Here is a 26,414-nt window from a genome sequence, read left to right as displayed (position 1 = left end):
CGTTTGAATTATTTCTCTGAGTGAAACAGAACTCATTCTGCAGCACATTTCCTGACCAGGAAGTAGAAAGTCTGAAATCGATGCTCTGTTCTTCTTCCTGCCTATAAATGGGCACAAGACCTATTAGTATACATGCACATCATACACCTTCCTCTGGGTGTCAAGAGGCTGTGAGAGAAGAAATGAGGTGATTATCTTGGTCTGAGATGGAACACATCATCTTGGAATGACGTGTCCCCCATTTTCGGTACTCTGAAGAGCGCGAGCTGGACAGTGGCATTGCCTTTTGTTTATCTGCCGTTATAGGCGACTACTATCTCCGGCTTTGATTTTATTTGATACATGTCACCATATCATCGTAAAGTATGTTTTTTCAATATAGTTTCATCAGATTATTGAAATTTTTTCGGGAGTTTTGCCGTGTTCCGTTCTCTTCCGTTTGTTGACATGGAGAGTGTCGTGCCACCCGGCTAGCGCGCTTGCTAAATGAAGAGGGAAAGTTGCCGTTCTGAATCCAAACAACGACTGTTCTGGACAAAGGACACCTTGTCCAACATTCTGATGAAAGATCAGCAAAAGTAAGACCCATTTTATGATGTTATTTCATATATCTGTCGTAGTCGCCGGCGCCCAAGTGTTTCTGGCTATTGTGCTAAGCTAATATAACGCTACATTTTTTTTCCGCTGTAAAACACTTAATAAATCGGAAATATTGGCTGGAATCACAAGATGCCTGTCTTTCATCTGCTGTACACTATGTATTTTTCAGAAATGTTTTATGATGAGTAATTAGGTATTTGACGTTGGTGCCTGTAATTATTATGGCTGCTTTCGGTGCAATTTCTGACTGTAGCTGCAATGTAAACTATGATTTATACCTGAAATATGCACATTTTTCTAACAAAACATATGCTATACAATAAATATGTTATCAGACTGTCATCTGATGAAGTTGTTTCTTGGTTAGTGGCTATTTATATCTTTATTTGGTCGAATTTGTGATAGCTACTGATGGACAAAGGACACCTTGTCCAACATTCTGATGAAAGATCAGCAAAAGTAAGACCCATTTTATGATGTTATTTCATATATCTGTCGTAGTCGCCGGCGCCCAAGTGTTTCTGGCTATTGTGCTAAGCTAATATAACGCTACATTTTTTTTCCGCTGTAAAACACTTAATAAATCGGAAATATTGGCTGGAATCACAAGATGCCTGTCTTTCATCTGCTGTACACTATGTATTTTTCAGAAATGTTTTATGATGAGTAATTAGGTATTTGACGTTGGTGCCTGTAATTATTATGGCTGCTTTCGGTGCAATTTCTGACTGTAGCTGCAATGTAAACTATGATTTATACCTGAAATATGCATATTTTTCTAACAAAACATATGCTATACAATAAATATGTTATCAGACTGTCATCTGATGAAGTTGTTTCTTGGTTAGTGGCTATTTATATCTTTATTTGGTCGAATTTGTGATAGCTACTGATGGAGTAAAAAACTGGTGGTGTAAAAAAAGTGGTGTCTTTTGCTAACGTGGTTAGCTAATAGATTTACATATTGTGTCTTCCCTGTAAAACATTTTAAAAATCGGACATGTTGGCTGGATTCACAAGATGTGTACCTTTCATATGCTGTATTGGACTTGTTAATGTGTGAAAGTTAAATATTTAAAAAAAATATATTTTGAATTTCGCGCCCTGCACTTGAGCTGGCTGTTGTCATAAGTGTACCGACGTCGGGCTGCAGCCATAAGAAGTTAAGTAACTTTCTGTCTAATGTAACCATACCAAACGTAACATATCACACAAATTTCGGCATCCCGGATTTTCGGTCACTAAGTTACGTCTAGTCTATGAGACCAGGCTGCTGTGCATCTAGAGAGAATCTCCCATGATCGCCCACTAGCACCCCCTATCGCCACATTAGTGTGCAGTCATACTGTGCCTTTCTTCTCAAACTGACATCATCACCAGTCCATCGGTGTGTGGAAATTGAAAACACCCTACTTGTCTTAGCTATTAATCCTCTCCAGCAAGGGGCCAAGGTTCGGGTCTAGAAGCACAGTTTTGACTGCTCCTACAGTCTTGCTTCAGTACTGCAGTTTAACTGACGCCTGGCCCAGAAAGACAGTTTCCATAGACAGCCACATAGAGAAGTCAGACACTTTAGTCATCACCTTTGTGCATAAAACATCCATTGAATTATTCAAATAATTGTTGATGAGTTCGATTTTTGTCCCCTATCATTAATGCAACCGCTTTGTCAGATTTCAAAAAAGCTTTACGGAAAAAGCCAACCATATAATAATCTGAGTACGGCGCTCAGAGACCAAAACAAGCCAAACATATACCCGCCATGTTGCGGAATCAACAGAAGTCAGAAATAGCATTATAAATATTCACTTACCTTTGATGATCTTCATCAGAATGCACTCCCAGGAATCCCAGTTCCACAATAAATGTTTGTTTAGTTCGATAAAGTCCATAATTTATGTCCAAATACATCTTTGTTGTTCGCGCCTTGAGTTCACAAATCCAAATTCATGACGCGCGATCACTAGGTCCAGACGAAAAGTCAAAAAGTTCCGTATCAGTCCGTAGAAACATGTCAAACGATGTATAGAATCAATTTTTAGGATGTTTTTAACATAAATCTTCAATCATGTTCCAACCGGAGAATTTCTTTGTCTTTAGAATTGCAATGGAACGCAGGTCGCTCTCACGTGAACGCGCATGGTCAGCTCATGCCACTCTGGCAGACCTCTGACTCATTCAGCTCCCATTCCCCCCTCCTTTACAGTAGAAGCATCAAACAAGGTTCTATAGACTGTTGACATCTAGTGGAAGCCTTAGGAAGTGCAATATGACCCCATAGACACTGTATATTCGATAGGGGATTATGTTGAAAAACTTCAAACCTCAGATTTCCCACTTCCTGTTTGGATTTTTCTCAGGTTTTCGCCTGCCATATGAGTTCTGTTATACTCACAGACATCATTCAAACAGTTTTAGAAGCTTCAGAGTGTTTTCTATCCAAATATACATATATTAGCAACTGGGCCTGAGTAGCAGGCAGTTTACTCTGGGCACACTTTTCATCCAAGCGTGAAAATGCTGCCCCCTATCCCAAAGAAGTTAACAGCCGAAGATGACGTCGTCGCTGCACGCACTGCTGCCTCTGCGCACTTAGTGCTAGTGGACATGTGAAGTTTGGCTGTGTAAACTGGATGCAACACGGATATAGACGATCCATGAATCGGCGTATGAGAACGTGAGTAGACCACGTTGAAAACAATGGTCGGACATCCTAGACGCAGTCTCCAATTCTTTATACGTCAGCGATCTTGGGTAACGTTTTAGTCCAGTTGCTAGGGAAACACAAATCGGCCAAACGGGTTCAGCACCAAATTCTTCGGCGACCAGATTTTACCTTTATGCTGCGACGTTACTTTAAAAAAATATCTTTATCTTCCACACTCTAGATACCCAGAGTCGAGAGTTGGTTATAACAACTCTTTTCTCTCTCTTCTTTATTGTCATGTTATAACCAGCATCCCACTTAAAACATTAAACTGGTCCCTCTTTTCTCTCTCTTCTTTATTGTCATGTTATAACCAGCAGCACACAGCAATGCTGACCATATTTTGCTTTTATGAGAGATTTACATTCAGAAATGCAAGCTGCCTCACTTTCGAGTGGCTGATGAGGTTTCTTCTCTCAGTAATTATTTGTCCTGTTTTTGAGAAGACCCTCTCAGAGGGAACGGATGTGGCCACTATGCAGAGTCTCCCTGTTCTGGCTTTAGTTAGCCGTGTGTAGACAGAGGCCTTGTTCTTCCACCAGCTCAGAGGATCTGCAGATCTTTGGAGGAGGGGCTCCTCAAAATAGGATCGGACCTCCATTACGGCATCTGCTGAGGGATTCCTTCCCACTGGTGCTTCTGCTCCATCTGATCCCTCTTCTTCCTGTTGCCCTGGTGCCTGAGCCAGCTGACTGTTGGGGCTGTTCCTCCCTGCTGCTGAGGTTATTCTTTGAAGAGCCTCATCAATCGCTCTGGCATCACTGAAGGCTAACGTCTTAAACCTGGGGTCAAGTGCAGCGGTTTCTGATAGCATGTGATTATATTCCATTCTGTGGAACTTTCTGTCCATTGATGAACATAGGGTGTCCATCAACTCTGTCACATGTGGTTACATTTGCTTTTCTCTGGTGGCTGGCTGTGATTCGCTGCAGACCTTTACACAGGCGTATCATTTTTGAGGCTCTCACATAGCTGAAAAGAGAGAACAGTAACTTATTAGTTCAGGTTCATGTTTTGTCTACTGATACTACATTCTCATCTACTGCTCATATACATATGTAATACTGGATTAAATAATGATGTAGTAATAACTGCTTACTGTACCTCTCTCCACTGATCTCCACAGTGACCTGCTCAAAGGGTTCCAGGACTTTGCACACCTCCTCCACCTCTTCCCCCACCTCCCATTCCTCTTGGGTCAGAGCACCAACAGGTGCAATGACAATGGCCAGGGTAGAGATGATGGCATCCTTTGACTCAAGAAACCCCTTCAACATATAAAATGTTGAATTCCACCTTGTAGTGCAGTCTTGTTTAGGCCTCAGCTCAGGCATCCCCATCTGGCGTTGTGTAGACTTTAGTTTTTCAGCACCTACTGTGCTCCTGTGGAAGTATTCCACAGCTGCTTTTACTAGCAGTCCAGAAGACAGATAGACATCGAAAAATCTTCAATGAAGTGACATGTAACCGACATGTAAGAAGTGGGTTTAGCCTTGATGTCCAGCAGTCAGTGGTAAGGCAAACTGCAGTAGCTTTTTGGACTCTTTCCCTCACTGAAGCCTGTGTGCTCCTGTACAGTTGTGGAATAAGGGATTTTGAAAGGGTTTTCCTGCTTGGAATTGTGTACATTGGTTTTAGACTATTGCTATAATTTCTAAAACCTCTGTCCTCCACGATCGAAAATGGCTGGAAATCGGTGGCAATCATTTTAGCCAATGCAATATCAATTTGGCCTTGTTTTGCTACAGACATAGACTTTGGCATAAACTGGTCCACAGAAGACTGCGTTGCTGTTGGTCGTGGAATAGGCCTACTTGACTGAGTGGATTTAACTCCACGTGTGGAGGTGCTGGCTCCACCACTATCACTAGCAGGTCCACTAGTTTCTCGTAGCTCTACTACAGCTAGCTTCACAGTTGGGTGCACAGTTCGCATATGCCTGTGTAGGTTGTGCGTAGAACCGGCTTGATATGAGATTTTGTTTTGGCAAATTCTACACTATTAAAATGCATCCAAATGCTACTGTGCTTCCGACTCATTTTCCAGCTGTTGTTTTCACAGCTGTCCTTCCTCTCTCTCATCGGCTGCTAAGTGTGTGACTGTGAGTGACTTGGCTCGGCCCTCCCTCGCGCATCTTTGGTTCATTGGTTGAAGCTGCGTGTCTGATTGACAGGAACAACAGGTGAGGCTGAGCAGACAGTCAGAACGAATGTGTGTGCGCTTGAGCATTTAGGCCTATATTATTTTATTTCTTTTTTTGTTCTTTGAATTAGTTAATTCTATTCATTTAAATCTTTTCATTATTCATATCTTAATTTTTGTATATTTTTATAAATAGATTTGGCTCTCTGCGAGCCAGCTCCTAACGTTCATCTACACCAACGTTCGCGAACGAGCCATCACTACAGCCTTATTCTAAAATTGATTTGAAAAGTTTTTTTCCTCATCAATCTACACACAATAACCCATAATGACAAATAGAAAACAGGTTCTGGGATTTTTGATTTACTTATTTACATAAGTATTCAGACGCTTTGCTATGAGACTCGAAATTAAGCTCAGGTGCATCCTGTTTCCATTGATCATCCTTGAGATGTTTCTACAACTTGATTGGAGTTCACCTGTGGTAAATTCAATTGATTGGACATGATTTGGAAAGGCACACACCTGTCTGTATAGAGCAAAAACCAAGCCATGAGGTCGAAGGAATTGTCCGTAGAGCTCCGAGACAGGATTGTGTCGAGGCACAGATTTGGGGAAGGGTACCAAAAAATGTCTGCAGCATTTAAGGTCCCAAAGAACACTGTAGCCTCCATCAATCTTAAATGGAATTAGTTTGTAACCACCAAGACTCTTCCTAGAGATGGCTGCACGGCCAAACTGAGCAATCGGGGGAGAAGGGCCTTGGTCAGGGAGGTGACCAAGAACCTGATGGTCACTCTGACAGAGCTCAGATCTCCACTGTGGAGATGGGAGAATCTTCCACTGCAGTATTCCACCAATCAGGCCTTTATTGTGGAGTGGCCAAACGGAAGCCACCTAAAGACTCAGACCATGAGAAACAATATTCTCTGGTCTGATGAAACCAAGATTGAACTCTTTGGCCTGAATGCAAATGTCACGTCCGGAGGAAACCTGGCACCATCCCTACTCTGAAGCATGTGGGTGGCAGCATCGTGCTTTTGGGATATTTTTCAGCGGCAGGGACTGAGAGACTAGTCAGGATCTAGGGAAAGATGAACAGAGCAAAGTACAGAGAGATCCTTGATGAAAACTGCAGGAGTGGCTTCGGGACAAGTCTCTGAATGTCCTTCAGTGGCCCAGCCAGAGCCCGGACTTGAACCCGATCGAACATCTCTGAAGAGACCTGAATATAGCGATGCTCCCCATCCAACCTGACAGAGCTTGAGAGGATCTGTAGAGAAGAATGGGAGAAACTCCACAAATACAGGTGTGCCAAGCCTGTAGCTTCATATCCAAGAATACTTAAGGCTGTAATCACTGCCAAAGGTGCTTCAACAAAGTACTGAGTAAATAGTTTGAATACTTACGTAAATGTGATATTTCATTTTTTTCCCCTTCTATAAATTAGCAAAGATTTCTAAAAACCTGTTTTTGCTTTGTCATTATGTGGTATTGTGTGTAGATTGATGAGGGGGAAAAAACAATTTAATCAAATTTAGAATAAGATTGTAACGTAACAAAATGTGGAAAAAGTCAAGGGGTCTGAATACTTTCCAAATGCACTGTATATACTGTATATATATTTTTTGTGGTTTGATACATTTTTGGGGGAAGCCTGGCTTCCCTTGCAATCCATGTATACAAGCCAATGAGAGCAAATTTGAGTATCATGTAGTAGCCTAAACCTATCGATGTTAGACTGAGCTGGGCCATGACACCCCCCCCCCCACACACACAAAAAAAAATTGTCCTCCCTAATCTTAAATGGCACCGACCGCCATTGCCATAGTCGTAGGTCCGCAAAATCAAGTAAATGGTACTGAACTCATTACAAAATCATGTTTTGATATTGTAGTGGCTATTGATGTTTAAGGTTGTTTGGTTTTTACTAAGTGACACTGCGAATGTCTTCTTTTTGGCATCTATGTATCTAATCCGGTTTAAGCATGAGACAAATGACTGAAGTTCCCAATTCCAGCGAGATACTGCGATCACTTCCTCACTCACACACATGGAGCCTCAGAAATAAACGCTTTTATAATGGACTAGGAGCCACTTAGTTCCCAATGTGTATCAAGAATGGTCCACCACCCAAAGGACATCCAGGAAACTTGACACAACTGTGGGAAGCATCGAAGTCAACATGGGCCAGCATCCTTGTAGAGTCTATGCCATGACGAATTGAGTCTGTTCTGAGGGAAAAAGGGGGCGCAACTCAATATTAGGAAAGTGGTCGTAATTTTTGGTACACTCAGTGTAGTTTATATTGTATTTTCTGTTCTTTGGACCAAATAATACAACATTCGTTTTTTTGAGGTTCAGTGACAATTTGTTGATTTGTTTTAAACCACTTTACACAGTTCATCATTAACAACATTAATAAGGTAATTGAGATCATTTTGAGAGTAGAACACAATTGTATCATAAAAGAAAACATTATCTGGGAGAGCACTTTGGATGCATTGGGCAGAACATTTATATAGATCAGAAATAACAGAGGTCTTGCTGGCCTCCCGGGTGGCGCAGTGGTCTAGCTGTGCCACCAGAGATTCTGGGTTCGAGCCCAGGCTCTGTCACAGCCGGCTGCGACCGAGAGGCCCATGTGGCGGCGCACAATTGGCCCAGCGTCGTCCTGGTTAGGGAGGGTTTGGCCGGCAGGGATATCCTTGTCTCATCGCCCACTAGCGACTCCTGTGGCGGGCCGGGCGCAGTGCACGCTGACCAGGTCGCCAGGTGTTTCCTCCGACACATTGGTGTGGCTGGCTTCCGGGTTGGATGTGCATTGTGTCAAGAAGCAGTGCGGCTTGGTTGGGTTGTGTTTCGGAGGACGCATGGCTCTCGACCTTCGCCTCTCCCGAGTCCGTACGGGAGTTGCAGCGATGAGACAAGACAGACAAGACAAGACAAGACTACCAATTGGATACCACGAAAAAGGGGGTAAAAAAAAATAAAAAAAATAACAGAGGTCCAATAATTAATCCCTGCGGCACACCAAACAATCTCCAGAGGGGGGGTGGGGGGGGGGGGGGTATATTGCATAGTCGCAACATACAAGCACACAGTAATCAACGTCTCTCCTTTTCTCTCATCTTTGGGACGAGGGGAAAATTGTTCAGGCTGTGACAGAATGTTCCATGGAAGATAGATGGCTATAATCTCTCCCCCAGAATGCTAACTGACCATGGTTGACCTTCTCATCCAGGAGGGTGATGATTGCATAAGGTGCAGATTGGAAGCAGAGTGATAACACAAACACAGCGTCATACAAATAGAACGCAACAAATAGAACGCAACAAATAGAACGCAACAAATAGAGCGCAACAAATAGAACACAACAAATAGAACACAACAAATAGAACGCAACAAATAGAAAGCAACAAATAGAACACAACAAATGGAACACAACAAATAGAACACAACAAATAGAAAGCAACAAATAGAAAGCAACAAATAGAACACAACAAATAGAATACAACAAATAGTACATTTAACCCATTTCTGAGAAACATCAGCACACCTGCACATTTATTCCTGAAAAGTCCCAAATGTACCAATAGTCCCATGTGTCATACTTCCATCACGAAGGCTGCAAATATACATGAAGAAGACAGTTGGGAGAAACTGTTTCTACTAACCACCCTGGAGTACACACACAACCAGTAGTGCAGTACTTTCTCCAGCTATCTATACATGATGTTCTCTCCCATTCTCCTATATAATATCTCTTATTTTATTTATTTTACCTTTATTTAACGAGGTAAGTCAGTTAAAACTTCTTATGGATGCAGGGGCAGTATTGAGTAGCTTGGATGAAAGGTGCCCAGAGTAAACGGCCTGCTCCTCAGTCCCAGTTACTGAGCATGACTTGAGATCTTTGCAAAAACGTCAAAATTAATGACAGATTTCTTGAGTTATCTAAGATTAATTTTGACTATTTTGATTCTGAACACTAGCTACGGTGTGTCAAGATGGACAAACAGTACTAGTGCAGCTTTTTTCCTAGTTTTTCAAGCGAAGGTCTTTTAAGGGAGAAAGCAAGCACCCTCCTTCGTTTTACCTTAAGGGTAAAACATGCTGCAACACAACAAAGAAATAGTTCAAGATGCACTCTCAAATTTTTGTATAATTCCAGCCAGTAGTTTTGAAAGTGGTGCTCATGAGCCAAAGGTGGTCCCCTTTTTTTGCGTACCACGTCATCAAATTGTGTACTACATAATCAAATTGTGTACCACATCATCCATTTCGTGTGATATGTTGTGAATTTCGCAATTTCTACGATATGTTAAGAATCCAATTTGTGCAACATGTTACGAATTGTTTGTGCTTTTAAGATCACAGAGTGTATCTTTAAGTTAGTTAGTTAGTCCTCTTTGCTCTCTGTTGAGCATAAGGCTACAACAAACACAGGAGATTACTAACTGTAAGACGCTATGGATAAGAGCGTCGGTTTACTTTCCTAAATGTAAATGTTCATTCTAGGGGTGTCTAGGGCAAGAGAACGGGGGGATACCTAGTCAGTTGTCCAACTGAAATGTGTCTTCCGCATTTATCCCAACCCCTCTGAATCAGAGAGGGGCTGCCATAATCGACATCCACGTCTTCGGCGCCCTACACACGTGCACAGTGCACACACACAGTAATGGCTGAAGAAGTTGAGGGTGACTGACTATATATATACATATCTGTCCAGGCATTCCCTGTTGGAAGCCCAGCTGTTTACAGCGCTGAGCGTTCTCCTCTCACAAAGAGCAGAGGAATGCAAAACATCTCCTGCTCAGACACATTTGTTTGACTTTCTTGTTATTGGTGGAAAAGAAGGGAATGGGTGTCGGTAGGATGAGTGGAGGAGGAAGAGGACGAGGAGGAGGAAGAACATGAAGAGGAGGAGGTGGATGAAGAAAATTAAAATGAAGAGGGTGGAGGAGGAAGTGGTGGAGGAGGAAGATGAAGTGGAGGTGGATGAGGAGAAGATGAAATGGAGGAGGAAGAGGAGGAGGAAGATGAGGAGGAGGAGGAAGAGTGGATGGGGTGGATGGGTAGAGGACAAAAGAGAAAGACACTAACTAGGGGGGCTGGTCCGACTGGTGTAGGGGGTGCTGTAGGGTGCAGAGCGATGGTTTCTCAGAGTGGAGTAGTGGTCACAGCCGTGGGACGAGGACAGGGACAGGGGGCTCCCAAACTGGGTGTGAGGGCTAGTAGATGGGCCTGGGATGAACCAGCCACTCACTGTAGCAGCATGGTGGGCCCACAGAGAACACAGGAAAACATGGAGACATGACACATTAAGAGGTTTATATCTTCTATGGGTTTAAAGACCTTTTTACAACCTTTTTGACCCCTCCTGTCTCAGCCTCCAGTATTTATGCTGCAGTAGTTTATGTGTCGGGGGGCTAGGGTCAGTCTGTTATATCTGGAGTACTTCTCCTGTCTTATCCGGTGTCCTGTGTGAATTTAAGTGTTTTCTCTCTAATTCTCTCTCTCTTTCTTTCTCTCTCTCTCTCTCGGAGGACCTGAGCCCTAGGACCATGCCTCAGGACTACCTGGCATGATGACTCCTTGCTGTCCCCAGTCCACCTGGCCGTGCTGCTGCTCCAGTTTCAACTGTTCTGCCTGTGGCTATGGAACCCTGACCTGTTCACCGGACGTGCTACCTGTCCCAGACCTGCTGTTTTCAACTCTCTAGAGACAGCAGGAGCGGTAGAGATACTCTTAATGATCGGCTATGAAAAGCCAACTGACATTTACTCCTGAGGTGCTGACTTGCTGCACCCTCGACAACTACTGTGATTATTATTATTTGACCGTGCTGGTCATTTATGAACATTTGAACATCTTGGCCATGTTCTGTTATAATCTCCACCCAGCACAGCCAGAAGAGGACTGGCCACCCCTCATAGCCTAGGTTCCTCTCTAGGTTTCTTCCTAGGTTTTGGCCTTCCTAGGAAGTTTTTCCTAGCCACCGTGCTTCTACACCTGCATTGCTTGCTGTTTGCGGTTTTAGGCTGGGTTTCTGCACAGCACTTTGAGATATCAGCTGATGTAAGAAGGGCTATATAAATACATTTGATTTGATTTGACAACAGCAGTTGATGTGCTAATGTGTAAAAATGTAAGAAGTGAGAACGAAATCAGGAATCTAAGTAAAATGACTAAGTCACTGTTATATGTATCAATCCTAGTATTTGTTTAATATAAAGACTTACATTGAGAGTAGCTTGACTGTTGGTTGCCACTGTCATCCATTATGTCTTTACGGTCTGTTCTGTGGAGAGGATTCCAAATCAGAGCATGTCTACTGGTTCCCAATCTACCACGAAACACACAACGTAGTTTGCTAATATATTCTATATTCGAAATCAAACGTAACAGAATATGTTCTTTAAAGAGCAGAAAATAGAGCAAGCAACTGCCATACCTTTCTTTAGCATCCAGAAAGGCCTTGGCAAACGGGTTGTATTTGATTTTCAAACCGGTTATCTAAAATGTGGAGTGAAAATACAATTCAAAATTGGTAAGACATACAATACAGTATTCATTATAAAATGGCTAATCTTAATAAACAACATTGTTTGACCATTTTCCTCTCACTAAAACGACCAATAGAAAATGTATATTTCTACATAATGGTGCGTAATTCTAGGCCTACTCATTGGAATTGTCCGCATGAACAAATAAAAAATGTATGTTAAATCTACAGTGTCTATAAAAATACAGAACGTATTAAAGTAACGCAACAATGTACCTCTTCGTGTTGGTAGGCTGTGACGGCTATGAACCGCGTCTCCGGGAAGGAGTGGCTCGTGATCATCCTCTTAGGCCCTCCGACGTCCGCGATATGGATACGTGGCTCATATTTATGCAATAACTTCAATATGATCTAACAATATATATATATACCAAAAATAAAGCAAAAGTTCAATAATAGGCTTTCGGTTTCAGTTGAAAATCGACATACCTTTTATTTCAATCGAAAATTGTGATTGATGGTGTTTACACGTAGGATCTATTACTTGACGTTTGCCTATCTAAATTGTTATCAAAATCATTGGAAAACGATAGCACTCAAACGCCTACATATTTTAATTTTAATTGATAAGACTGTTTTCGCCCTAACCTGGCCTCCTCCATTACGTTTGTTGGTGAGTTTGACTTTACTGAATGAGACCGGATCTTTCATCCAGCGCGCTCCAAAGTTTGGCGAGTCCAGGTGGATGTATACGCAGCTCGGGGCTTGAGGCTCGGGCTTGCCCCCAGGAACCCACTCCCCGTGTCCGCAGCCACGAAGTCCAGCAGGAACGAGTACATGGCGTTCGGATCCAGCCCAGAAACATCCACTTTCAGCACCGGGAACATGCGCCTTTGAAACAAAGCAAGATAGAATATAATGTGTTATTATTTCATCCATTCTAGTAATACAGTATATATATATATATACACTGCTCAAAAAAATAAAGGGAACACTGTCTCTGTGAATGGTTTGTCCTCTGACAAATCAACTGTACATTTCGGTGTTCCTCAAGGTTCCGTTTTAGGACCACTATTGTTTTCACTATATATTTTACCTCTTGGGGATGTTATTCGAAAACATAATGTTAACTTTCACTGCTATGCGGATGACACACAGCTGTACATTTCAATGAAACATGGTGAAGCCCCAAAATTGCCCTCGCTAGAAGCCTGTGTTTCAGACATAAGGAAGTGGATGGCTGAAAACTTTCTACTTTTAAACTCGGACAAAACAGAGATGCTTGTTCTAGGTCCCAAGAAACAAAGAGATCTTCTGTTAAATCTGACAATTAATCTTGATGGTTGTAAAGTCGTCTCAAATAAAACTGTGAAGGACCTCGGCGTTACTCTTGACCCTGATCTCTCTTTTGACGAACATATCAAGACTGTTTCAAGGACAGCTTTTTTCCATCTACGTAACATTGCAAAAATCAGAAATTTTCTGTCCAAAAATGATGCAGAAAAATTAATCCATGCATTTGTTACTTCTAGGTTAGACTACTGCAATGCTCTACTTTCCGGTTACCCGGATAAAGCACTAAATAAACTTCAGTTAGTACTAAATACGGCTGCTAGAATCCTGACTAGAACCAATAAATTTGATCATATTACTCCAGTGCTAGCTTCCCTACACTGGCTTCCTGTTAAGGCAAGGGCTGATTTCAAGGTTTTACTGTTAACCTATAAAGCGTTACATGGGCTTGCTCCTACCTATCTTTCCGAGTTGGTCCTGCCGTACATACCTATACGTACGCTACGGTCACAAGACGCAGGCCTCCTAATTGTCCCTAGAATTTCTAAGCAAACAGCGGGAGGCAGGGCTTTCTCCTATAGATCTCCATTTTTATGGAACGGTCTGCCTACCCATGTGAGAGACGCAGACTCGGTCTCAACCTTTAAGTCTTTACTGAAGACTTATCTCTTCAGTAGGTCATATGATTGAGTGTAGTCTGGCCCAGGAGTGTGAAGGTGAACGGAAAGGCTCTGGAGCAACGAACCGCCCTTGCTGTCTCTGCCTGGCCGGTTCCCCTCTCTCCACTGGGATTCTCTGCCTCTAACCCTATTACAGGGGCTGAGTCACTGGCTTACTGGTGCTCTTTCATGCCGTCCCTAGGAGGGGTGCGTCACTTGAGTGGGTTGAGTTACTGACGTGATCTTCCTGTCTGGGTTGGCGCCCCCCCTTGGTTTGTGCTGTGGTGGAGATCTTTGTGGGCTATACTCGGCCTTGTCTCAGGATTGTAAGTTGGTGGTTGAAGATATCCCTCTAGTGGTGCGGGGGCTGTGCTTTGGCAAAGTGGGTGGGGTTATATCCTTCCTGTTTGGCCCTGTCCGGGGGTATCTTCGGATGGGGCCACAGTGTCTCCTGACCGCTCCTGTCTCAGCCTCCAGTATTTATGCTGCAGTAGTTTATGTGTCGGGGGGCTAGGGTCAGTTGGTTATACCTGGAGTACTTCTCCTGTCTTATCCAGTGTCCTGTGTGAATTTAAGTATGCTCTCTCTAATTCTCTCGTTCTCTCTTTCTTTCTCTCTCTCGGAGGACCTTTTATTCCTGATTATTATTTGACCATGTTTGTCATTTATGAACATTTTGAAAATCTTGGCTCTCTCTAATTCTCTCCTTCTCTCTTTCTTTCTCTCTCTCGGAGGACCTGAGCCCTAGGACCATACGTCAGGACTACCGGGCATGATGACTCCTTGCTGTCCCCAGTCCGCCTGGCCTTGCTGCTATTCCAGTTTCAACTGTTCTGCCTGCGGTTATGGAACCGCCACCTGTCCCAGACCTGCTGTTTTCAACTCTTAATGATCGGCTATGAAAAGCCAACTGAAAATTATTCATGATTATTATTTGACCATGCTTGTCACTTATGAACATTTTGAACATCTTGGCATAGTTCTGTTATAATCTCCACCCGGCACAGCCAGAAGAGGACTGGCCACCCCTCATAGCCTGGTTCCTCTCTAGGTTTCTTCCTAGGTTTTGGCCTTTCTAGGGAGTTTTTCCTAGCCACCGTGCTTCTACACCTGCATTGCTTGCTGTTTGGGGTTTTAGGCTGGGTTTCTGTACAGCACTTCGAGATATTAGCTGATGTACGAAGGGCTATATAAAATAAACTTGATTGATTGATTGATTGAACACTAAAATAACACATCCTAGATCTGAATGAATGAAATATTCTTATTAAATACTTTTTTTCTTTACATAGTTGAATGTGCTGACAACAAAATCACACAAAAATTATCAATGGAAATCAAATTTATCAACCCATGGAGGTCTGGATTTGGAGTCACACTCAAAATTAAAGTGGAAAACCACACTACAGGCTGATCCAACTTTGATGTAATGTCCTTAAAACAAGTCAAAATGAGGCTCAGTAGTGTGTGTGGCCTCCACGTGCCTGTATGACCTCCTTACAACGCCTGGGCATGCTCCTGATGAGGTGGCGGATGGTCTCCTGAGGGATCTCCTCCCAGACCTGGACTAAAGCATCCGCCAACTCCTGGACAGTCTGTGGTGCAACGTGGCGTTGGTGGATGGAGCGAGACATGATGTCCCAGATGTGCTCAATTGGATTCAGGTCTGGGGAACGGGCGGGCCAGTCCATAGCATCAATGCCTTCCTCTTGCAGGAACTGCTGACACACTCCAGCCACATGAGGTCTAGCATTGTCTTGCATTAGGAGGAACCCAGGGCCAACCGCACCAGCATATGGTCTCACAAGGGGTCTGAGGATCTCATCTCGGTACCTAATGGCAGTCAGGCTACCTCTGGCGAGCACATGGAGGGCTGTGCGGCCCCACAAAGAAATGCCACCCCACACCATGACTGACCCACCGCCAAACCGGTCATGCTGGAGGATGTTGCAGGCAGCAGAACGTTCTCCACGGCATCTCCAGACTCTGTCACGTCTGTCACATGTGCTCAGTGTGAACCTGCTTTCATCTGTGAAGAGCACAGGGCGCCAGTGGCGAATTTGCCAATCTTGGTGTTCTCTGGCAAATGCCAAACGTCCTGCACGGTGTTGGGCTGTGAGCACAACCCCCACCTGTGGACGTCGGGCCCTCATACCACCCTCATGGAGTCTGTTTCTGACCGTTTGAGCAGACACATGCACATTTGTGGCCTGCTGGAGGTCATTTTGCAGGGCTCTGGCAGTGCTCCTCCTTGCACAAAGGCGGAGGTAGCGGTCCTGCTGCTGGGTTGTTGCCCTCCTACGGCCTCCTCCACGTCTCCTGATGTACTGGCCTGTCTCCTGGTAGCGCCTCCATGCTCTGGACACTACGCTGACAGACACAGCAAACCTTCTTGCCACAGCTCGCATTGATGTGCCATCCTGGATGAGCTGCACTACCTGAGCCACTTGTGTGGGTTGTAGACTCCGTCTCATGCTACCACTAGAGTGAAAGCACCGCCAGCATTCAAAAGTGACCAAAACATCAGCCAGGAAGCATAGGAACTGAGAAGTGGTCTGTGGTCACCACCTGCAGAACCACTCCTTTATTGGGGGTGTCTTGCTAATTGCCTATAATTTCCACCTGTTGTCTATTCCATTTGCACAACAGCATGTGAAATTTATTGTCAATCAGTGTTGCTTCCTAAGTGGACAGTTTGATTTCACAGAAGTGTGATTGACTTGGAGTTACATTGTGTTGTTTAAGTGTTCCCTTTATTTTTTTGAGCAGTGTATATATATATATATATATATATATAAAATCTATTTTAGGATATTGGGCATTGATGACGCTAATGTCAAGTGAACACCTGGTTTAATTTATAGACCATGTGAATATTAATAAGCGTAAGTGTTACGTAAGGTTTAGACCTTACAGAAAAACTCAAAATATAAGGCATGAATGAAGGTGTGCAATCTTTTTTTCATTTAATTACTGTGATATCATCGCAATGTTATAATCACACGTTCGACACTATACATTTGTGATATAGACCTACCTGCTTTCTTCTCGTTATAAATAAACAAGACATAAGAATTTAAAAGACCGTTCTAAAGAAAAGGCTATTTAGTTTCATTTGGCACATGACGTTTTTAACTAGGCAAGTCAGTTAAGAACAAATTATTTTTTTACGATGAAAATATAAGACAAAACACACATCAAGACAAGAGAGACAACACAACATAAAGAGAGACCTAAGACAACAACAAAGCATGGCAGCAACACAACATGAAAACAACATGACAACAACATGACAGAACCACAACATGACAACAACATGGCAGCACCACAACATGACAACAACATGACAGTACCACAACATGACAACAACATGACAGCACCACAACATGACCACAACATGACAACAACATGACAGTACCACAACATGACAACAACATGACAGCACCACAACATGACCACAACATGACAACAACATGACAACACCACAACATGACAACAACATGACAACAACATGACAACAACATGACAGCACCACAACATGACAACAACACCACAACATGACAACAACATGACAACAACATGGCAGCACCACAACATGACAACAACATGACAGCACCACAACATGACAACAACATGACAGAACCACAACATGACAACAACATGGCAGCACCACAACATGACAACAACATGACAACAACATGACAGAACCACAACATGACAACAACATGACAACAACATGACAGAACCACAACATGACAACAACATGACAACAACATGGCAGCACCACAACATGACAACAACATGACAACAACATGACAGAACCACAACATGACAACAACATGACAGAACCACAACATGACAACAACATGGCAGCACCACAACATGACAACAACATGACAGTACCACAACATGACAACAACATGACAGCACCACAACATGACCACAACATGACAACAACATGACAGTACCACAACATGACAACAACATGACAGCACCACAACATGACCACAACATGACAACAACATGACAACACCACAACATGACAACAACATGACAGCACCACAACATGACAACAACATGACAGCACCACAACATGACAACAACACCACAACATGACAACAACATGACAACAACATGGCAGCACCACAACATGACAACAACACCACAACATGACAACAACATGACAACAACATGGCAGCACCACAACATGACAACAACATGACAGCACCACAACATGACAACAACATGACAGAACCACAACATGACAACAACATGGCAGCACCACAACATGACAACAACATGACAACAACATGACAGAACCACAACATGACAACAACATGACAACAACATGACAGAACCACAACATGACAACAACATGACAACAACATGGCAGCACCACAACATGACAACAACATGACAACAACATGACAGAACCACAACATGACAACAACATGACAGAACCACAACATGACAACAACATGGCAGCACCACAACATGACAACAACATGACAACAACATGACAGAACCACAACATGACAACATGACAGAACCACAACATGACAACAACATGGCAGCACCACAACATGACAACAACATGACAACAACATGACAGAACCACAACATGACAACAACATGACAGAACCACAACATGACAACAACATGACAGCACCACAACATGACAACAACATGACAACACCACAACATGACAACAACATGACAACAACATGACAGAACCACAACATGACAACAACATGACAGAACCACAACATGACAACAACATGACAACACCACAACATGACAACAACATGACAACAACATGACAGAACCACAACATGACAACAACATGGCAGCACCACAACATGACAACAACATGACAACACCACAACATGACAACAACATGACAACAACATGACAGAACCACAACATGACAACAACATGACAGAACCACAACATGACAACAACATGACAGAACCACAACATGACAACAACATGACAGAACCACAACATGACAACAACATGACAGAACCACAACATGACAACAACATGACAGTACCACAACATGACAACAACATGACAGCACCACAACATGACAACAACATGACAACAACATGACAACACAACAACAACATGACAGCACCACAACATGACAACAACATGACAGCACCACAACATGACAACAACATGACAACAACACGACAACACCACAACATGACAACAACATGACAACAACACGACAACACCACAACATGACAACAACATGACAACAACATGACAACGACATGACAACAACATGACAGAACCACAACATGACAACAGCATGACAGCACCACAACATGACAACAACATGGCAGCACCACAACATGACAACAACATGACAGCACCACAACATGACAACAACATGACAACAACATGACAGTACCACAACATGACAACAACATGACAACAACATGACAGAACCACAACATGACAACAACATGACAGAACCACAACATGACAACAACATGGCAGCACCACAACATGACAACAACATGACAGAACCACAACATGACAACAACATGACAGAACCACAACATGACAACAACATGGCAGCACCACAACATGACAACAACATGACAACATCATGACAGAACCACAACATGACAGAACCATGGCAGCACCACAACATGACAACAACATGACAACAACATGACAGAACCACAACATGACAACAACATGACAGAACCACAACATGACAACAACATGACAACAACATGACAGAACCACAACATGACAACAACATGACAACACCACAACATGACAACAACATGACAGCACCACAACATGACAACAACATGACAACACCACAACATGACAACAACATGACAGAACCACAACATGACAACAACATGACAGAACCACAACATGACAACAACACCACAACATGACAACAACATGACAGCACCACAACATGACAACACCACAACATGACAACAACATGACAACAACATGGCAGCACCACAACATGACAACAACATGACAGAACCACAACATGACAACAACATGACAGAACCACAACATGACAACAACATGACAGAACCACAACATGACAACAACATGACAACACCACAACATGACAACAACATGACAGCACCACAACATGACAACAACACAACATGACAACAACATGACAACAACATGACAGCACCACAACATGACAACAGCATGACAGCACCACAACATGACAACAACATGACAACAACACCACAACATGACAACAACATGACAGCACCACAACATGACAACACCACAACATGACAACAACATGACAACAACATGGCAGCACCACAACATGACAACAACATGACAGAACCACAACATGACAACAACATGGCAGCACCACAACATGACAACAACATGACAGAACCACAACATGACAACAACATGGCAGCACCACAACATGACAACAACATGACAGAACCACAACATGACAACAACATGACAGAACCACAACATGACAACAACATGACAGAACCACAACATGACAACAACACCACAACATGACAACAACATGACAGCACCACAACATGACAACACCACAACATGACAACAACATGACAACAACATGGCAGCACCACAACATGACAACAACATGACAGAACCACAACATGACAACAACATGACAGAACCACAACATGACAACAACATGACAGAACCACAACATGACAACAACATGACAGAACCACAACATGACAACAACATGACAGAACCACAACATGACAACAACATGACAGCACCACAACATGACAACAACACAACATGACAACAACATGACAACAACATGGCAGCACCACAACATGACAACAACATGACAACACCACAACATGACAACAACATGGCAGCACCACAACATGACAACAACATGACAGAACCACAACACTACAACAACATGACAACAACATGACAGCACCACAACATGACAACAACATGACAACACCACAACATGACAACAACATGACAGCACCACAACATGACAACAACATGACAACACCACAACATGACAACAACATGACAACAACATGACAACAACATGACAGAACCACAACATGACAACACCACAACATGACAACATGACAACAACATGACAACAACATGACAACATGACAACAACATGACAACAACACAACATGACAACACCACAACATGACAACATGACAACATGACAACATGACAACATGACAACACCACAACATGACAACATGACAACATGACAACACCACAACATGACAACATGACAACAACATGACAACAACACAACACCACAACATGACAACACCACAACATGACAACATGACAACAACATGACAACAACATGACAACATGACAACAACAACATGAAAACAATATGGCAGCACCACAACATGACAACAACATGACAGAACCACAACATGACAACAACATGACAACACCACAACATGACAACAACATGACAGAACCACAACATGACAACAACATGACAACAACATGACAGAACCACAACATGACAACACCACAACATGACAACAACATGACAGCACCACAACATGACAACAACATGACAACACCACAACATGACAACAACATGACAACAACATGACAGCACCACAACATGACAACAGCATGACAACAACATGACAACAACATGGCAGCACCACAACATGACAACAACATGACAGCACCACAACATGACAACAACATGACAACAACATGACAACAACATGGCAGCACCACAACATGACAACAACATGACAACAACATGACAGCACCACAACACTACAACAACATGACAACAACATGACAGCACCACAACATGACAACAACATGGCAGCACCACAACATGACAACAACATGACAACAACATGACAGAACCACAACACTACAACAACATGACAACAACATGACAGCACCACAACATGACAACAACATGACAACAACATGTCAACAACATGGCAGCACCACAACATGACAACATGACAGCACCACAACATGACAACAACATGACAACAACATGACAACAACATGGCAGCACCACAACACTACAACATGACAACACCACAACATGACAACAACATGACAACAACATGGCAGCACCACAACATGACAACATGACAGCACCACAACATGACAACAACATGACAACAACATGTCAACAACATGGCAGCACCACAACATGACAACATGACAGCACCACAACATGACAACAACATGACAACAACATGAAAACAACATGACAGCACCACAACATGACAACAACATGACAACAACATGACAACAACATGACAACAACATGTCAACAACATGACAGAACCACAACATGACAACAACATGACAGAACCACAACATGACAACAACATGACAGCACCACAACATGACAACAACACAACATGACAACAACATGACAACAACATGGCAGCACCACAACATGACAACAACATGACAACACCACAACATGACAACAACATGGCAGCACCACAACATGACAACAACATGACAGAACCACAACACTACAACAACATGACAACAACATGACAGCACCACAACATGACAACAACATGACAACACCACAACATGACAACAACATGACAGCACCACAACATGACAACAACATGACAACACCACAACATGACAACAACATGACAACAACATGACAACAACATGACAGAACCACAACATGACAACACCACAACATGACAACATGACAACAACATGACAACAACATGACAACATGACAACAACATGACAACAACACAACATGACAACATGACAACACCACAACATGACAACATGACAACATGACAACATGACAACATGACAACACCACAACATGACAACATGACAACATGACAACACCACAACATGACAACATGACAACAACATGACAACAACACAACACCACAACATGACAACACCACAACATGACAACATGACAACAACATGACAACAACATGACAACATGACAACAACAACATGAAAACAATATGGCAGCACCACAACATGACAACAACATGACAGAACCACAACATGACAACAACATGACAACACCACAACATGACAACAACATGACAGAACCACAACATGACAACAACATGACAACAACATGACAGAACCACAACATGACAACACCACAACATGACAACAACATGACAGCACCACAACATGACAACAACATGACAACACCACAACATGACAACAACATGACAACAACATGACAGCACCACAACATGACAACAGCATGACAACAACATGACAACAACATGGCAGCACCACAACATGACAACAACATGACAGCACCACAACATGACAACAACATGACAACAACATGACAACAACATGGCAGCACCACAACATGACAACAACATGACAACAACATGACAGCACCACAACACTACAACAACATGACAACAACATGACAGAACCACAACATGACTACAACATGACAGAACCACAACATGACAACAACATGACAACAACATGACAGCACCACAACATGACAACAACATGGCAGCACCACAACATGACAACAACATGGCAGCACCACAACATGACAACAACATGACAACAACATGACAGAACCACAACACTACAACAACATGACAACAACATGACAGCACCACAACATGACAACAACATGACAACAACATGTCAACAACATGGCAGCACCACAACATGACAACATGACAGCACCACAACATGACAACAACATGACAACAACATGACAACAACATGGCAGCACCACAACACTACAACATGACAACACCACAACATGACAACAACATGACAACAACATGGCAGCACCACAACATGACAACATGACAGCACCACAACATGACAACAACATGACAACAACATGTCAACAACATGGCAGCACCACAACATGACAACATGACAGCACCACAACATGACAACAACATGACAACAACATGAAAACAACATGACAGCACCACAACATGACAACAACATGACAACAACATGACAACAACATGACAACAACATGTCAACAACATGGCAGCACCACAACATGACAACATGGCAGCACCACAACATGACAACAACATGAAAACAATATGGCAGCACCACAACACTACAACAACATGACAACAACATGACAGCACCACAACATGACAACAACATGACAACAACATGTCAACAACATGACAACAACATGGCAGCACCACAACATGACAACAACATGACAACAACATGACAACAACATGACAACAACATGACAGCACCACAACATGACAGCACCACAACATGACAACAACATGGCAGCACCACAACATGACAACAACATGACAGCACCACAACATGACAACAACATGACAACAACATGACAGAACCACAACATGACAGCACCACAACATGACAACAACATGACAACATGACAGCACCACAACACTACAACAACATGACAACAACATGACAACAACATGGCAGCACCACAACATGACAACAACATGACAGCACCACAACATGACAACAACATGACAGCACCACAACATGACAACAACATGACAGCACCACAACATGACAACAACATGACAGAACCACAACATGACAACAACATGGCAGCACCACAACATGACCACAACATGACAACAACATGACAGTACCACAACATGACAACAACATGACAACACCACAACATGACAACAACATGACAGAACCACAACATGACAACAACATGACAATAGGCTTAAAGTACCCAAAAATCATACAATGTAGAATATATATATATATATAACTTTTGACTTGTACTGTGTGTGTATATATATATTTTTATATATATACATATATATATATATATACAGTACAAGTCGAAAGTTTGGACACCTACACATGTAAGTTTTTTTTAGTTTTTAAAACAATTTTCTTTAAAACTCATCAAAAATATGAACTAACACATATGGAATTATACAATAACCAAAAAATTGTTAAATCAATCAAAATATATGTTATATTTGAGATTCTTCAAAGTAGCCACCCTTTGCCTTGGTGACAGCTGTGCACACTCTTGTCATTCTCTTAAATTTGGACTCATCAGACCAAAGGAGAGATTTCCACCGGTCTAATGTCCGTTGCTCGTGTTTCTTGGCCCAAGCAAGTCTCTTCTTATTGGTGTCCTTTAGTAGTGTTTTATTTGCAGCAATTCGATCATGAAGGCCTGATTCACGCAGGCTCCAATGAACAGTTGATGTTGAGATGTGTCTTACTTGAACTCTGTGAAGCATTTATTTGGGCTGTAATCTGAGGCTGGTAACTCTAATGAATGTATCCTCTGCAGCAGAGGTAACTCTGGGTCTTCCTTTCCTGTGGCGGTCCTCATGAGAGCCAGTTTCATCATAGCGCTTGATGGTTTTTGCGACTGCACTTGAAGAAACTTTCAAAGTTCTTGAAATTTTCCAGATTGACTGACCTTCGTGTCTTAAAGTAATGATGGACTGTCGTTTCTCTTTGCTTATTTCAGCTGTTCTTGCCATAATATGGACTTGGTCTTTTACCAAATAGGGATATCTTCTGTATACCCCCCTACCTTGTCACAACACAACTGATTGGCTCAAACACATTAAGAAGGAAAGAAATTCCACAAATTAACTTTTATCAAGGCACACCTGTTAATTGAAATGCATTCCAGGTGACTACCTCATGAAGCTGGTTGAGAAAATGCCAAGAGTGTGCAGAGCTGTCATCAAGACAAAGGGTGGCTACTTTAAATAATCTAAAATCTAAAATCTATTTTCATCTGTTAAACACTTTTTGGGTTGCTACATGATTCCATATGTGTTATTTAATAATTTTGATGTCTTCACTATTATATATATATATGCCATACAAAACATGTACATTTAATGGATTACCTGCCATTTTTGGTTACTATCATTTCATTCGTGAGTTCCTTGAACTTCTGCCACAGTTCGTTCCCATCCAAGTCGACTTTGAGTTGTCTCTCCGTGGGATCGCCCGTTTCGCTTCCCGCCTGTAGCTCGTTCTCCACGGCAGTGAGAAGGTGGTCCCCCCGTACTGTGTCGTCTTCCCTGGGCCGCCCCCGCCACCTATGGACATTCTATCCAACAGCTCCACGGTTGAAAAATAACGTATTACGCGGCTACGCCTTTCTATGCAAACATTTAAAAAAAAAAAAAGTTGATTGTGAGCCGCTTTTATGCTCCCAAATACGCGATCTGTCCCCTAATATATCCCCTTGGATATATCTATCTTCTCCACTAGATTGCAAGTTTCCAAATATGTAGCCTGCTCCTAAATCACAGTCCGTCGCCGGATAGTTCTTTGGATGATCGCTGGTTGGCTCTTCTTAGCTGTGATGTATGCCGTCTGGTCAGCCATTGGTTGCGTGCGGCCATATGAGTAGGACTAGGAAGGATGGGTAACGTGTCTGAAGTCGATTGCTCACCAGACAATTTGAATTGCTTTATTACTTCAATCTGTCAATATTTACACATACAGTAGCCTATATCAGAGACACACCTGC

At 42.6% G+C, this 26,414-nt stretch overlaps 1 pseudogene; it reads right to left on the bottom strand.

The window, feature by feature from the left end:
- Positions 1 to 10,550: 10,550 nt before the first annotated feature.
- On the bottom strand, positions 10,551 to 25,987 carry LOC120041133 (annotated as a pseudogene).
- Between the last annotated feature and the right edge of the window lie 427 nt (positions 25,988 to 26,414).

The sequence above is a fragment of the Salvelinus namaycush genome, unplaced genomic scaffold (assembly GCF_016432855.1).
Source record: "Salvelinus namaycush isolate Seneca unplaced genomic scaffold, SaNama_1.0 Scaffold408, whole genome shotgun sequence".
Lineage (NCBI taxonomy): Eukaryota > Metazoa > Chordata > Actinopteri > Salmoniformes > Salmonidae > Salvelinus > Salvelinus namaycush.
The sequence above is the reverse complement of the archived record's forward strand: the minus strand, read 5'-3'. Positions and strand labels throughout refer to the sequence as shown.